The 15,227-nt window shown below is 43.6% G+C and overlaps 1 protein-coding gene across 1 annotated transcript in view; it reads left to right on the top strand.

The window, feature by feature from the left end:
* The window catches only part of PDE1B (phosphodiesterase 1B), a 390,321-nt gene that overhangs the window by 165,194 nt on the left and 209,900 nt on the right, over positions 1 to 15,227 (top strand). The gene's annotated exons all lie outside the window — the stretch shown is intronic.

Below are 15,227 nucleotides of genomic sequence, written 5' to 3'. Positions count from 1 at the left end.
TTGGCATGAGCACTTAAGCTGATGACCATTTATGTCTTTAATTCCTGTCAGGTTTAGTATTAAACCTATTCCTCTTGCATTTGTGGTGCATGGACAGGATTGCATTTAGATGCCTTGAGGAATCTTTTGGTTCTGATTATATCTTATTGGTCCAGTTGTGCTGAAATGAGCATCTCTTCAGAACTCCCTTCAGAGTCCTCACCACAACTAGCAAGAAATCCTTCCTCATCAGAGGACATTTTTTTTCTTCTCCCATTTTGTTCAGAGATTGACTGTGGCTGTTCCATGGGAGAGCAGAGGCTCTTTATTTGGTCTCCTGAACCACGACATTAGGGATAGTGCCCAATGACCCTCCCTTACAAAACATCCAGATATGAGAACATTCATATCCAGTGCTCCCTGTTAACAGGAAGGCATACATGAAGTATTATGTCCAAGAAGTTCTTTCCTTAAAATTCAGCTACCTGGGGTTTCAACCATACAATTATCATTTGGGGAGATAATTTACTTCCTCGATGAGTACATTTCTGAATGCTTTGTTTCCTTTACCCCAATATACGTTTCTCTTTATATCTATTAGGGTTGTTTTGCTGGTTGTATGTAGTAGTATTGGACTTAATATATAAGTAAAAGGTCAGGAATTAATCAAAAATTAGCAGTTCCTATCCTATGTAGATCTCTCAAGTCAGAGAGCTCCAGTTTATATCTCTTCAGAACTCATAGCAGGTGTCTGATCACCAGCACTAGTGGTTCGTACAACCTTGCTGAAGTCTGTAGGGCCTGCCTTTTTTTGGGCTTGTAGTCCATTTCAACTAGAGCAGAGTTTCCCAAACTCTGGGTTGGGATCCCAAATGGGGTCATGACCTGGGTGGGCATTCCATAGGTGCATCATTATTCTGCACCTTTGGGGGGTCACACAATTTTATTTGACTGTGGTGGTAGGGTCACAGCCAAAAAAAAAAAAGGTAGAGAACGCATTCTTCCTTCTCTAAACTCCAAAGGCATGAAGCAATCTTCTTTTGGAGACAAAAAGTGTGGGGTGGGGTGGGGGTGGGGGCACACAAACAATATTGGAATCCCAAAAAGCCTGAGACAAACACAGGATACTTATTTGCAGAGGGGATGATAAAAGTCACACATGAAATAAAGTCTGCAGTATTGCAGTGGGAAAACTAGAGCCTTGAAATCCTATTCACTCATCATATTCTGTGTTCATGTGTAATCAGGCATTTTTACCACACCTTGGAATGACAGGCTGGTTGGGGAGCACTGGTGTGCAAGCTTTCCTTTATATATTTTCTTTGTATGATGTTATAAAGTATATATATACGAATAAAAGAAAGCTTGCACAACATCACTGTTCCCAACCAGCCTGTTAACTCCAAAGGCTGCTAAAAATGCCTATTACATGGGAACATAGAATATCTAAATCTACACGTGAAGAGACTGAGTAAAATGTAGGAGGGTCAATACTGCATGTATAGTATCTTCCTACCTGACTTTGTAAGAGGTGCACACATGCATATCAGACAGTTGGAGCTGGGATAGTAAATTCTGGACCTGCTTCAAATGTCTGTCCCAGATAGGACTTTGCTCTGTTCCATGGACTTTGGGAACCAATTGGAACAAAAAGAAAGGACTTGGCCAACGAGAAGGGAAGAAAGAGGAGGATTTTGTTTCAAATAGCCTAGGCTGAAGAGAGGAGAAGAAAGTCACAAGTTACAATGGAGAAGGACAGTAGACCAAACATCTGTACTAAGGAAGGGAGGAGTGTGTTGCAAGAATTGGTTTGCCATGCAACTTGTCTGAAAGTCAGAGAGAGAGATAAAGAAAGCTGGCATTTCAGAGAGTGAAGCAGTGCCTGAAACTGTGCTAAGACTCTTTCTCCCACATCTCCTGCTACTAACAGAGAGAGAGAGAGAGAGAGGGATTGGATTGCTAGGACCTAGCAATGGAAGCTCCTGCTGGTGAGTGGCACAGTCTCTTTGGGGCCAGTTCTTTTAATTGGACTCCAAGCAGAGAAGAACCTGTGGTTGGTTGTTTAATTTGCTTATACTGCTGCTACAAATTCATTCAAAGATAGTTCTGCCTGTGGCAGCCGAGTCTTAACCAGAGATCTCAACGATCTCCTGCAAGAAGACGATTGCTGAGGAACTGAGCCCCATCAGTGTAATCATTTAAGTATATACCACTATAGAATCTTTTACCTACAAAAGTGTTTCTGAAAGTGGAACCGAGATACAAATCCTTCAGAGGTTAACAGCTTAAGTGAATAACAGCTTAAGTGAATTCAGTCCAGTACTTGCTAGTACTTGCCTGCTGGGTTTCTTAGTCCTCCTGGAAGCAGCACTGACACTGCTTCAGTTTTTTTTGTTCCACTCAGCAGACTGACATGGTTAGTCTGCCATTCAGTTTATTTGTAAGCTCAGTGGGGATAGAATCTGCCACTTGATAACAGTGATCATAATATGATCAGTTTTGATATTGGCTATGAAATAAGTGGACTCAGGAAATCAAATACACTAGCGTTCAACTTTAGAAAAGGAGATTACAATAAAATGAGAAGAACGGTGAAAAAAAGACTGAAGGGAGCAGCTGAAAGGGTAAAAAACTTAAATCAGGCATGGATGCTGTTCAAAAACACAGGACAAATATATTTCGCGTATTAGAAAATTGAGGAAAAAAGACCAAACGTCAGCCGGCGTGGCTAAACAGTAAGGTAAAGGAAGCTATTAAAGCCAAAAAGCAATCCTTCAGAAAATGGAGAAGGGAACCGACTGAAGACAATATGATAAAACATAAGGAATGTCAAGCCAAATGCAAAAAGGAGATAAGGAGGGCTAAGAAGGACTTTGAAAAAAAGTTAGCGTTTGAAGTAAAAACACATAGCAAACTTTTTTTTAGGTATATTAAAAGCAGGAAGCCAGCTAAAGAATCGGTTGGGCTGCTGGACGACTGTGGTGTTAAAGGAGCGATCAGGGAAGACAAAGCCGTAGCGGAGAAATTAAATGAATTCTTTGCTTCGGTCTTCGAGGAGGATTTGGGAGGGATACCGGTGCCGGAAAAGGTATTTTAAGCAGACGAGTCAGAAAGACTAAATAATTTCTCTGTAAACTTGGAGGATGTAGTGAGGCAGTTCTGCAAACTGAAAAGTAGTAAATCACCAGGACCGGATGGTATTCATCCCAGAGTATTAATAGAGCTGAAAAATGAACTTGTGGAGCTACTGTTAGTAATATGCAATTTATTCCTAAAATCAGGTGTGGTACCGGAAGATTGGAGGGTGGCCAATGTAACGCCGATTTTTAAAAAGGGTTCCAGAGGAGCTCCGGGAAATTATAGACCGGTGAGTTTGACGTCAGTGACGGGAAAAATGGTGGAGGCTATTATTAAGAATAAAATTACAGAGCACATACAAAAGCATGGGCTACTGAGACAAAATCAGCACGGATTTAGTGAAGGGAAGTCTTGCCTCACAAATCTACGGCATTTTTTCAAGGGGGTGAACAAACGTGGACAAAGGGGAGCCGGTTGATATTGTATATCTAGATTTTCAGAAGGCATTTGACAGTGCCTCATGAAAGACTCCAAAGGAAACTGGAGAGTCATGGGATCGGAGGCAGTGTATTATTATGGATTAAGAGCTGGTTAAAAGATAGGAAGCAGAGAGTAGGGTTGAATGGTCATTATTCTCGATGGAGAAGGGTAGTTAGTGGGGTCCCTCAGGGGTCTGTGCTGGAACCGCTGCTTTTTAACATATTTATAAATGACCATTGAGATGGGAGTAACTGTTACGCTCTGCTACACTCCTCCAGAGGTGCAGCCTGCTCCTGCAGGGTATGGGCATTCAAGGATGCGGCGGCCATCTTGGATGTGGTATCTCCAGGACAGGACGGCCATCTTGGAGTTGGCATCTCAGCTTGTGGCAGCCATCTTGGAGTTGAGCAGCTTCAGGAAGGAAGCCCATATTTGGGCGGAGAGCATCTCCTCTGATGGGGGCAGCCATCTTGGAACAGCTGCACATGGTTGAGCCTAATCCCTGCACTATTTAAAGCCCTGTTTCCAGTCCTTCCTTGCTTCGGCTTCTATTCGCATAGAGGTTGTGGTCTTCATCTGTTCCAGTGTTGTCCTGTGTTCCTGACCTCGGATTGTTTACTGACTTCACGCTATGTTGCTGCCTGCCCAAACCTTCGGACTGATTCTTGACTTCACGCTGTGTTGCTGCCGGCCAGACTTCGGACTGTTCTCTGTTTTTGCTGCTTCACTGACTCCTTGCTCCAGGACTGTGTCTGCACTCCCGCTTGTCTGGTCAGTGGTCGTGCAACCCCGCTGGTTCCGGAAGTCCTGCCGTCCGCTTGAACCCAAGGGCTCAACTCTTGGGGAACAGTGGCTAAGTGCAGGTGAAGCTTGGGGTTGTCTGGCTGCCTGACCGAGCGTGGTGACACTCCATTTTCGCCATGCTCAGTCGGGGCACAAGGGCTCACATCTCCAATCATAACAGTAACTAGTGAGGTAATTAAATTTGCAAAGTGACACAAAGTTATCCAGGGTCATCTCATTGCAGGAAGAGTGTGAAAGATTACAAGAAGACCTCATGATACTAGGGGATTAGGCATCCAAATGGCAGATGAAGTTCAACGTTGACGTGTGCAAAGTGATGCATGTGGGAAAGAGGAACCCGAATTACAACTATGTCATGCAAGGTTCTGCTTTAGGAGTTACTGACCAAAAAAGGGATCTGGGAGTCATCGTTGATAGGACGTTGAAATCTTCAGCTCAATGTGCTGCAGCGGATAAGAAAGCGAACAGAATGTTGAGTATTATTAGAAAAGGGATGGAAAACAAGCATGAGGATGTTATAATGCCGTTATATCGCTCCATCGTGCTCAGTTCTGGTCACCTCATCTCAAAAAAGATACAAAGGAATTGGAGAAAGTGCAGAGAAGGGCAACAAAAATGATAAAAGGGATGAGACAGGTTTTCAGGAGTACCACAAGGAATATACTTGAGACAGGTTCCCAAATGATGGGCCTCTGTTATACGCAAATTAGTCTCATGCATACTCCTTGTTGTAATCATAGGAGCCAAAATTATTGGGGATGCTAAGCCCAATGGAAATAACCTCTCCCTGGACGCATACAAGGAATTTTCTCAATATTGGGGTTTCTCAACAGAGTCAGCGCCTATGGTTGTAATCCTGAATACCCAACTGGTTAGGGGCGCCTCCAGGAGAGGGTTGAGAAGCACTGTGTTAATGCTTGAAATGCTGAGGCTGATACACAAAAGATTTATCCAACTACCTTCAGGAGTTGACAGGATAAATCTTAAACTTTAAGAATTCCCAGGTCTCTAATCAGTTGAATTTTAAATGGATAATTCGTTACCTAGTTAACTGGTATCCTTTGAAAGTTAGGAGATACAAGAGGTGTGACGTGGGGGGTAGAGGAGGGGCACAGAGATGACAAGGCTAAAAGCCAATCAGGTTGGTAGCACAGATATTCAGAAATAACTTATTCGCTTAACTTAGAACAATATGTTCAGCAGTGTGACCTAACTGGATATGTCAGCTGAATATCTAGTTAAAGATGACTTGAGAAGCTGTCAATTTGTCTTTAATCAGATATTAGCCTACAGAAGATAGACCTCAGTAGATTTATAGATTACTTTTAAAAAGGACCTTCACTGGTACAAGCCATTTTGTAACAAAAAGAAACATGAAACCTTTGTGTTAGCAGCTAAGTGATCTTCAAGTCAGATCTATTCTATTCACTGCTTAATAAATATTTCATTTTATCTTTTTATTCACAGTTACTTCACAGTAGAAAATCTTTTGAGTCTCGGGATAATTCCTGTTATGTGAAAGAGGCATTCATAAGTACATAAGCATTGCCATGCTGGGACAGACCAAGGGTCCATCGAGCCCAGCACCCTGTCACTGACAGCAGCCAAAAGAACAAGCAATTTGTCCCGTCCATCCTAGAAATACTGTATTATTCCCTCATCCATTCAATAACATTCTATGGCTTTTTCCTCCAGGAAGCCGTCCAACCCTTTTTTGAAGTCCGCTAAGTTAACCGCCTTAACCACCTTTTCCGGCAGTGAATTCCAGAGTTTAACTACGCGTTGAGTGAAGAAAGATTTCTCCGATTCGTTTTAAATTTACCACACTGCGGCTTCATCGCATGCCCCATTGTCCTAGTATTTTTAGAAAGCGTAAACAGACGCTCCACATCGACCCATTCCATTCCACTCATTATCTAATAGACCTCTATCATATCTCCCCTCAGCCGCCTTTTCTCCAAGCTGAAGAGACCCAGCCTCTTCAGCCTATCCTGATAGGGAAGTCGTCCCATCCCCTGTATCATCTTTGTCGCCCTTCTCTGCACCTTTTCCAATTCAAGTATGTCTTTTTTGAGGTGCAGCGACCAGAATTGAACACAATACTTGAGGTTCGGTTGCACCATGGAGCGATACAACAGCAGAATAATATCCTTATTTTTGTTTTCCATTCCTTTCCTAATGATACCCAACATTCTATTTGCTTTCCTAGTCGCAGCAGCACATTGAGCAGAAGTTTTTAACGTATCATCAACGATGACACCTAGATACCTTTCTCGGTCCGTGACTCCCAATGCTGAACCTTGCATGACGTAGTTATAGTTTGGGTTCCTCTTTCCCACATGCATCACTTTGTACTTGTTCACATTAAACGTCATCTGCCATTTAGACGCCCAGTCTCCCAGTCTCGTAAGGTCCCCTTGTAGTTTTCACAATCTTCCCGCGATTTGATGACTTTGAATAACTTTGTGTCATCGGCAAATTTGATTACCTCACTAGTTACCCCCATCTCTAGGTCATTTATGAATATGTTAAAAAGCAGAGGTCCCAGCACTGATCCCTGAGGGACCCCACTAACTACCCTTCTCCATTACAAATATTGACCTTTTAATCCTACTCTCTGTTTCCTATCTTTCAACCAGTTTTTCATCCACAGTAAGACACTACCTCTGATCCCATGTCCCTCTAATTTCCTCTGTAGTCTTTCATGAGGGACCTTATCAAACACCTTCTGAAAATCTAGATACACAATATCAACCGGCTCAACTTTTGTCCACATGTTTGTTTACCCCTTCAAAGAAATGCAGCAGATTGGTGAGGCCTAGTCTCTACCATTTTGGCCGGCACTGACGTCAGACTCACCGGTCTATAATTTCCCGTGTCTCCTCTGGAACCTTTTTAAAATATCGGCGTTACATTGGCCACCCTCCAATCTTCCGGTACCACGCTCGATTTTAAGGATAAATTACAAATCAATAACAGTAGCTCTGCCAGCTTATTTTTTAGTTCTATCAGTACCCTAGGCATCTCTCTGCAGTTACTTTTACCCATGTTCTGCACTAATCCCTCTAGAACAGTGATCTCCACTGTGTTTTTCTAGCGGGGGGCTACTTTGACCAAAAAGGAAAAAGAATCCTCAAAGTAAGAGGCAGACATGATTGTCTTTGAGAAAAAGGGAAGAACATATTGGGCATGGGTGAATCCCTCGTCTAGTGACACAGCTGGCTTGGTGACTTGTTTATCTATTTTTTAAAAAATTTCTATTGCGTGCTGCCACCGATGTTCTAAGTGGAGGTAGATTCCGTTATTTACATACATAATAATCATATTTTTAAAAATAACACAAAACTCATTGTAACACAAAAATCACTTACAACACCCTCCATTTTCTCTTTAACTTCACCTCCATTCCGTGGAACTTAATAAATAGATCATTTCATGTTATGTCTTGTATATCCTTCCCATCTTTACACTCCTTCATAAGCTTGCTTAAATAAATATGTTTTTAAAACTTTTTTCAAATTTTCTAGATCCTGGGTCTCTTTCAATTTCAAAGGCAAGTTATTCCAGGCTTGTGGCCCAGCCCTTTGATGTGGTCATCCTGGTTGCTTATGAACAATTAGAATGACTAATAACTAAAATGTATCCTACTCCCTCGCCTTCTCTTTTTCCCCACATCCACATATCCCCCCCACACATCCTTTTCCATGTCCCTAGTCTATCACCCCCCTCATCATTGGCCCTGGAACATGGGGAGCCACAGGTGCCATGGCACCCCTGAAATTTTGCTACCCTTCTTTTCTCTTCATGAGGCCTTTCTTCTTCTACCTTGTTTCTCTTACCTTGCATCAAGGTTGGTCGGCTGGCTTCCTTGGAGGTGAGAGATGCTGGAGACCATGGAGGGTGATGGAATGCTGGACACCATAGGCTTGGGGGGGGGAGAGAAAGAGAGATGCTGGAGACCATGGAGTGGGTGAGATGCTGGACACCGCAGATGGGGGGGAGTAGAAGGGAAAGGAAGGAGAGAGGTGCTGAAGGGAGTAGGGGGAGGGAAGGAGAGAGATGCTAGAGACCATGGGGGTAGAGATGCTATAGAACATGGGAGTTTGAGAGGGAGGGAAGTAGAGAGATGCTGGGTAAGATGGGGGGAAGGAGAGCAATGCTTGACACCATGGTGGGTGGGGTTTGAGAGAGACAGAGGAAAAAAGAAATATATCAGATGCCATAGGAGGGCACTAGGATCAGAACTTGTTAACCCCCAAACACAAAAACGTTTTGCTGCCCCTGCCCCCCTCAACTTCTCCCCAGCTCCTCTCTATTACATTCTCTTCTCCAACTGAATCCCAACTAGTTTTGGTTCCAACCACCATTCCCACCTATCAATCACCCTTCACCCTCCTGTCTCTACACTCAGCCCGTTCAAGCTGGCCCTCACTCCAGTTCGTTAATTTTCTCTGTCTTTTCTGCAGATCCTTGTTGGCCTCTGGAACAGCTATTCTTTCGGCACCACATGTCTCTTCAGTGAGTTTGAACTACATGGTGCCCTGATTCTCTTTTAATCTCTTGAGGAAAGTATAGGAGTTTGCGAAGTACGCGATTCAGACTTAGAGAACTTTCTGGCTGAAGTAGAAAACAGAACAAGGATGTAGTGCCAGCAGCAAATCTTGAGGCAAGGTGGTGAAGGGGAATATGTATGGGGAAAGAGGGTGCTAATTAGCGCCCAAGAATTGGTGCTGAACAAAATTGGCACTCAATACTATTCTGTATTGGGCATTCAAAGATGACCACCCATTACAGAATAGCACTGAATGCCAATTTGGGCACCAGAACTTATGCCTGGTAAAACCAGGTGCAGTTCCCAGGGCCCAATTTGGGTTCACATCACCAGTATTCTATAACACTGTGCGCTAATTTTAGGAATGCTCTGATTCACCCATGCGAAGTATATCAACCCAAAAGAGTGCTCAGATCCTTAACTGAAATCAGACTAGTACCCCCAAACAAACAAGTCTACCGCCTTAAAAGAAAATCCAATACAATGTTGATAGGGAAGGGTGCAGAACTATGGAACTCCTTACCCATAAAGATCAAACAGATCCTAAACTATCTGAGCTTTCGGAGAAATTTAAAAACGTGGCTTTTCCATAAATACTATGGGCCACAAATGAACCCAGTCTAGTGACTGTACAATTCCCTGATTCGTTCCAAGTGGCTATAAGGGGTACTTGAGCAAGAGCCACAGACAAATATATAAAAACAAAAGATCTGACCATTCCATTAATCTGTTAAATCTATTTGGCTACCATGTGCTATGTTGTTCTCACATACATGCAAATTGTAACAGTTTCCCTTTGTTTAATAGTAACATAGTAAATGACAGCAGATAAAGACCTGTATGGTCCATCCAGTCTGCCCAACAAGATAAATTCATTTTACATGGCATGTGATACTTTATATGTATACCCGAGTTTGATTTGTCCTTGCCTTTTTCAGGGCACAGACCGTAGAAGTCTGCCCAGTACTGTTCTTGTACTAAGTTCAGAAGCTAACATCGAAGCCCCTTAATTGTTCTCTTGTTTCAATGTAATGGTTCTTAAGGTTTTGTGAGTTTCAACTGTTCAACCTCATTCTGAATCTGGATTTGTTCTCCACCTAGAACTTAAAGGTTAAGCGGACTATAAATGCCAAAATTAAATATATTCATATCCAGTATCTCCCTTTTGTTACTGCGTCTACCTACAGCTTTCCATCTCTGTCCCTCACCTTGGCCCATCCATTCTCTTTTCCCTTATTCCCCAGTCTTTCACTAACAGGCTTATTTTCAAAAGAGAAGGGCGCCCATCTTTCAACACAAATCGGGAGATGGGCGTCCTTCCATGGTCGCCCAAATTGGCATAATCGAAAGCCGATTTTGGGCGTCCTCAACTGCTTTCCATCGCGGGGACAACCAAAGTTCACGGGGGCGTGTCGGAAGCATAGCCAAGGCGGGACTGGGGCATGCCTAACACATGGGCGTCCTCGACCGATAATGGAAAAAAGAATGGCGTCCCTGACAAGCACTTGGGCGACTTTACTTGGTCCATTTTTTCTTACGACCAAGCCTCAAAAAGGTGCCCGAACTGACCAGATGACCACCGGAGGGAATCGGGGATGACCTCCCCTGACTTCCCCCACTAACCCCCTCCCACCCTAAAAAAAAATTTAAAAATATTTTTTCCTAGCCTCTATGCCAGCCTGACATGTCAAACCCAGCTCCATGACAGCAGTATGCAGGTCCCTGGAGCAGTTTTAGTGGGTGCAGTGCACTTCAGGCCAGGTGGACCCAGGCTCATCCCCCCCTACCTGTTACACTTGTGGTGGTAAATGTGAGCCTTTCAAAACCTACCAGAAACCCACTGTACTCACAAGTAGGTGCCCCCCTTCACCCCTTAGGGCTATGGTAGTGGTGTACAGTTGTGGGTAGTAGGTTTGGGGGGCTCAGCACCCAAAGTGAGGGAGCTATGCACCTGGGAGCAATTTGTGAAGTCCACTGCAGTGCCCCCTAGGGTGTCCGGTTGGTGTCCTGGCATGTCAGGGGGACCAGTGCACCAGTGGCAATCCCCGGGTGCAGCACGACATCCCCCCCCCCCGGCGCATCAAACACTCCCCCTGGCAAATCAACCCCCCCTTCCGGTGCATCAACACTCCCCTGGCGAATCAACCCCCCCCTTCCGGCGCATCAACACCCCCCTAGCGAATGAACCCCCCCCCCCCTTCCGGCGCATCAACACCCCCCCCCCCCCCCCGGGTGCCTTCTTGGCTGCTGGGAGCAGCCGCGCGCCTGTCAGCTCCGCTGGCCCTGCTCTCTCTGCCCTGGAACAGGAAGTAACCTGTTCCGGGGCAGAGAGAGAAGGTAACCAGTGGAGCTGATAGGCACGCGGCACCCTCCCAGCAGCGTGCACCCGGGGCAGACCGCCCCCCCCCCCCTTGGTATGCCACTGCAGTGCACTACAAATACTGGTTCCTCCCACGACCAAATGGCTTAGATTTGGTCATTTCTGAGATGGGCGTCCTTGGTTTCCATTATCACTGAAAATCGGGGACGAGCATCTCTAAGGTCGACCTAAAGTTCGTGATTTGGGCGTCTCCGACCTTATTATTGAAACGAAAGATGGATGCCCATCTTGTTTTGATAATACAGGTTTCCCTGCCCCTTCGCCGGGATGTCCTGCGAGGACGTCCTCAGGAAAACTGGGGCGTCCCTTTTGATTGTGCCCCTCCACATCTTTCCTTACTCACCTACCATCAAGCATTGTCCGTCACTGTCCCTTTGCCCCAGCATGCATTATTTCCCCCTCTCTCTCTTTCTCCCTTCCTCCCCCTGCAATATTCAGCATTGTCCCTGCCTGTCTCTCTCTCTCTTCTGTGATCCAGCATCGCTCTATATCTTTTTCTCTGTTCCCCCCATGTAGTATTACCACCATCTCTCTCTCTCTCTCACCCCCACACACCATTTAGCATTGCCCCTTCCTCTCACTACCCCCTCCCCCACCTAACATTGCTCTTGTCTCTCTCTAACCCCGGCCTCAACACCAGCACTGCTTCTCTCTCCTCCTCTGTCCTCCTCAGCACTGCTTCTGTCTCTACCCCCAACCACTGCTCCTGTCTCTCTCCCCCCTCCCCCAAAGTCCTCTAAGCTTTAGTACTTTTCCTTTCCTCTCTCCTGTTGCCGTCTCTGGTGGTTGCAGTAGTAATTATTCAGCAAAGCTGCATATGACTGCAGCTCTCTGCACACTGCAGCTGCTTTATTTGGACCTGCCCCAACTCTTCCCATATCGGAGGAGGCGGGGCCAGTCCGGAAGAAGCAGCTGTAGTGTGCAGAGAGCCACGGTCATGTGCTGCTTTGCTGTATAGATGGTATACCAGAGATGATAAGAGGATAGAGAGAAGGAAAAGTACTACAACTCATGGAAACGGCGGGGGGGGGGGGGGGGGGGGGCGGGGAGAGACACAGAGATAGTGCCAGTAGTGGGAAGATAGCAGGCAGTGAAGGTAACGACGGCTAAGATGCCAGGGCTGTGGGGCCCCTAGGTGTGCAAGGCCCTGGGCTAAGATTGGCCATGCAGAATTTTGATATACAAGAAGTGTGTTGGGACTTGCAGTAGATTTGGTTGCTTATAAAACATAACCCACATTATCATTGGGAGTAGCTGGTGTTTACTTCTACTCATTCCATAGAAAAAGGATTTTCTACCAAAATAACTACTTTAATATTTCCTTGTTAATCTTTATTTGAATGTAAAACATCACTTAAATCATATAGCATTAATAAATGCTTCCCCTTATTATCTTTGCTCACTCATACTCTTATCATTCACACTCATACAAAATCACACTAACAACTTTTAATACTATCCATACACATTACCAATGTTAAAATAACTTCCCACTTACTCTGACCTAAGTAGTCTAAGAGGTGTATTTTCAAAGCACTTAGACTTACAAAGTTCCATAGGTTACTATGGAACTTTGTAAGTCTAAGTGCTTTGAAAATGAGCCTCTAAGTCTATCAATTTTTGATATACCACCTTTACTGAAGCACAAATCAAGGTGGTTTACATATATAACTATTCAGGAACTTGCACTGTCCCAGGCTCACAATCTAAGTATATTGTACCTTGGGCAATGGAGGGCTAAGTGACTTGCCCAGGGTCACACAGAGCTGCAGAGAGAATTGAACCTGGTTTCCCAGGATGTTAACCCACTGCTGTCCGTTAGGCAGCAGTGGGAATCTAACCTGGTTCCCCAGGTCTGCATCCCGCTGCACTAACCATTTAGGCCACAGCTATACTAGGATCATTCCACAAATACGTTGTTCCTACAATTATTACAATTCCTTTTCACCAGTCTATGAATTGTTCTTGTGGGAAATCCACTCTCCTCGACTGATCCTGTCCAATGCAAAACCACATCAATTGAATATCTCATTCTTGCTGGCATGCACGTCCATGAAGTATTCCTGTAATCAACAAATCCTTCGGTCATCGAGCATAGCTCTTGAAATCACAACTTGGAATCACAACTTCAGTTAAAGTTAACCATTTCTTTTCAGTTCCTGTTCTAGGTCTCAAATATTTAAAGAAAAATGATTGAGAATAATAAAAGTTTACATTGTCTTGGCTTGGTTTTTTTGAAAATATTGGCCGTCGTTATAATATGGAAGAAAGGAATGGCCAGCAGGAAAAAGGAGATAATAGTGTCTGTATACATCTCTGATGAGACCTCATTTAGAGTACTATGTACAGTTCTGGAGACTACACCTTCTAAAAGATATATACAGTACAGGATGGAATTGTGAGAGGGTGGCTACTAACATGGTCAGTTTTCTTTGTTATAAAATGTTCGAGACAGGCCTCAAGATCTCAATGTATATACTTTGGAAGAAACAGCACTATATGACACTGGCTCCCGATTAATCAACTTGTAAATGTCCAAATTTATGAATAATATATATTAGAAAGCTACTCAAAAACTCATAATCAGTTCTATGGTGACCTCAGCGGTGCTCATTTCTAATATATAAAAATAGCAATGTATCTAGCACCCACCTCTTCATCGGTTCACCCGATTAACATGTGTTTATTTTATATTTATATCTACTTTTTATATTTTAATAATAAGTACTCGTCTTTATGTCAGACTGAGGGGTTTGAATGTCTGACACGCATGTTTTGCCCATAGACTAGCTGCCTCAAGGACAATCCCCCTAAGCCGTCAATAGCATCAGCTTTGCTGTAAACTTTCTTGAACCACCCCTTACAAAAGCCACCAGTATTATACAGTGCTGTTATAATTGTGGTCCCAGAGTTACATATCTATTGAATTGGCCATCTGACTGATATACTTTAGAAGAAAGGCAGGAGAGAGGAGTTATGATGAAGACATTTTAATATCTCCGTGGCATAAATGCACAGGAGGTAGGCCTTTCTTAATGGAAAGGAAGCTCTGTAATGAAGGGTTATAGATGAGGGTGAAAGGAGGATAGACTCAGGAGTAATGTAAGGAAGTACATCTTTTACAGAAAGGGTGGTAAACATGTGATATTCAATTTTATTTCATGATATTTATATCCATTGTGTTTTTTCTAGCAAAAAAGGTGCCGGTACTCAAATGCCAGGCCACCCTTCAGGGGTGGGGTGATCACAGAGGGACCCACCCCACAATAGCCAGCCCCCCTGCAACCAGTCACAGAATCTATGACAAGACGGAATTGGTGTGTAGAGCCTGAGCTCTTTTATTAAAACTTGAGGACCTTGGGTCAATTTTACCAGATAATAGGTAATCAATAGAAATAAACAAAATAAAACATGGAAAAGAAAATAAGATGATACCTTTTTTATTGGACATAACTTAATACATTTCTTGATTACCTTTCGAAGGTTGCCCTTCTTCGTCAGATCGGAAATAAGCAAATGTGGTAGACGATAGTATATATAAAAGTATATATATAAGAGTACAGTAAATCAAGAAATGTATTAAGTTATGTCCAATAAAAAAGGTATCATATTTTCTTTTCAATGTTTTATTTTGTTTTATTTCTATTGATTACCTTTAAAAGTGGACTAACACGGCTAGCACTCCTCTCTACCAGATAACAGAAAAGGTGCCAGTACTCAGTACTCCCAAGTACCCCCTCAAAAAAGCCCTGTTTATATCTAGATATGGTATGCTTTCAAATAAATAAAAAAAACTGTCAAATAAAAAGAAAATAAAATCCCTTATTCTCCACTTTTTAAGGTACTGCCTATCCAACTAGAATAGCTTTAGACTTTTTACAGATGGACCACGCATAAGCAGTCCGTTATTTTTGTAATAAGCTTTTGCTTTTGTTTTCAATAAGTTTACTGTTG

Source organism: Microcaecilia unicolor, chromosome 3 (genome assembly GCF_901765095.1).
Source record: "Microcaecilia unicolor chromosome 3, aMicUni1.1, whole genome shotgun sequence".
Lineage (NCBI taxonomy): Eukaryota > Metazoa > Chordata > Amphibia > Gymnophiona > Siphonopidae > Microcaecilia > Microcaecilia unicolor.
This window is presented reverse-complemented; position numbering and strand designations above follow the sequence as displayed.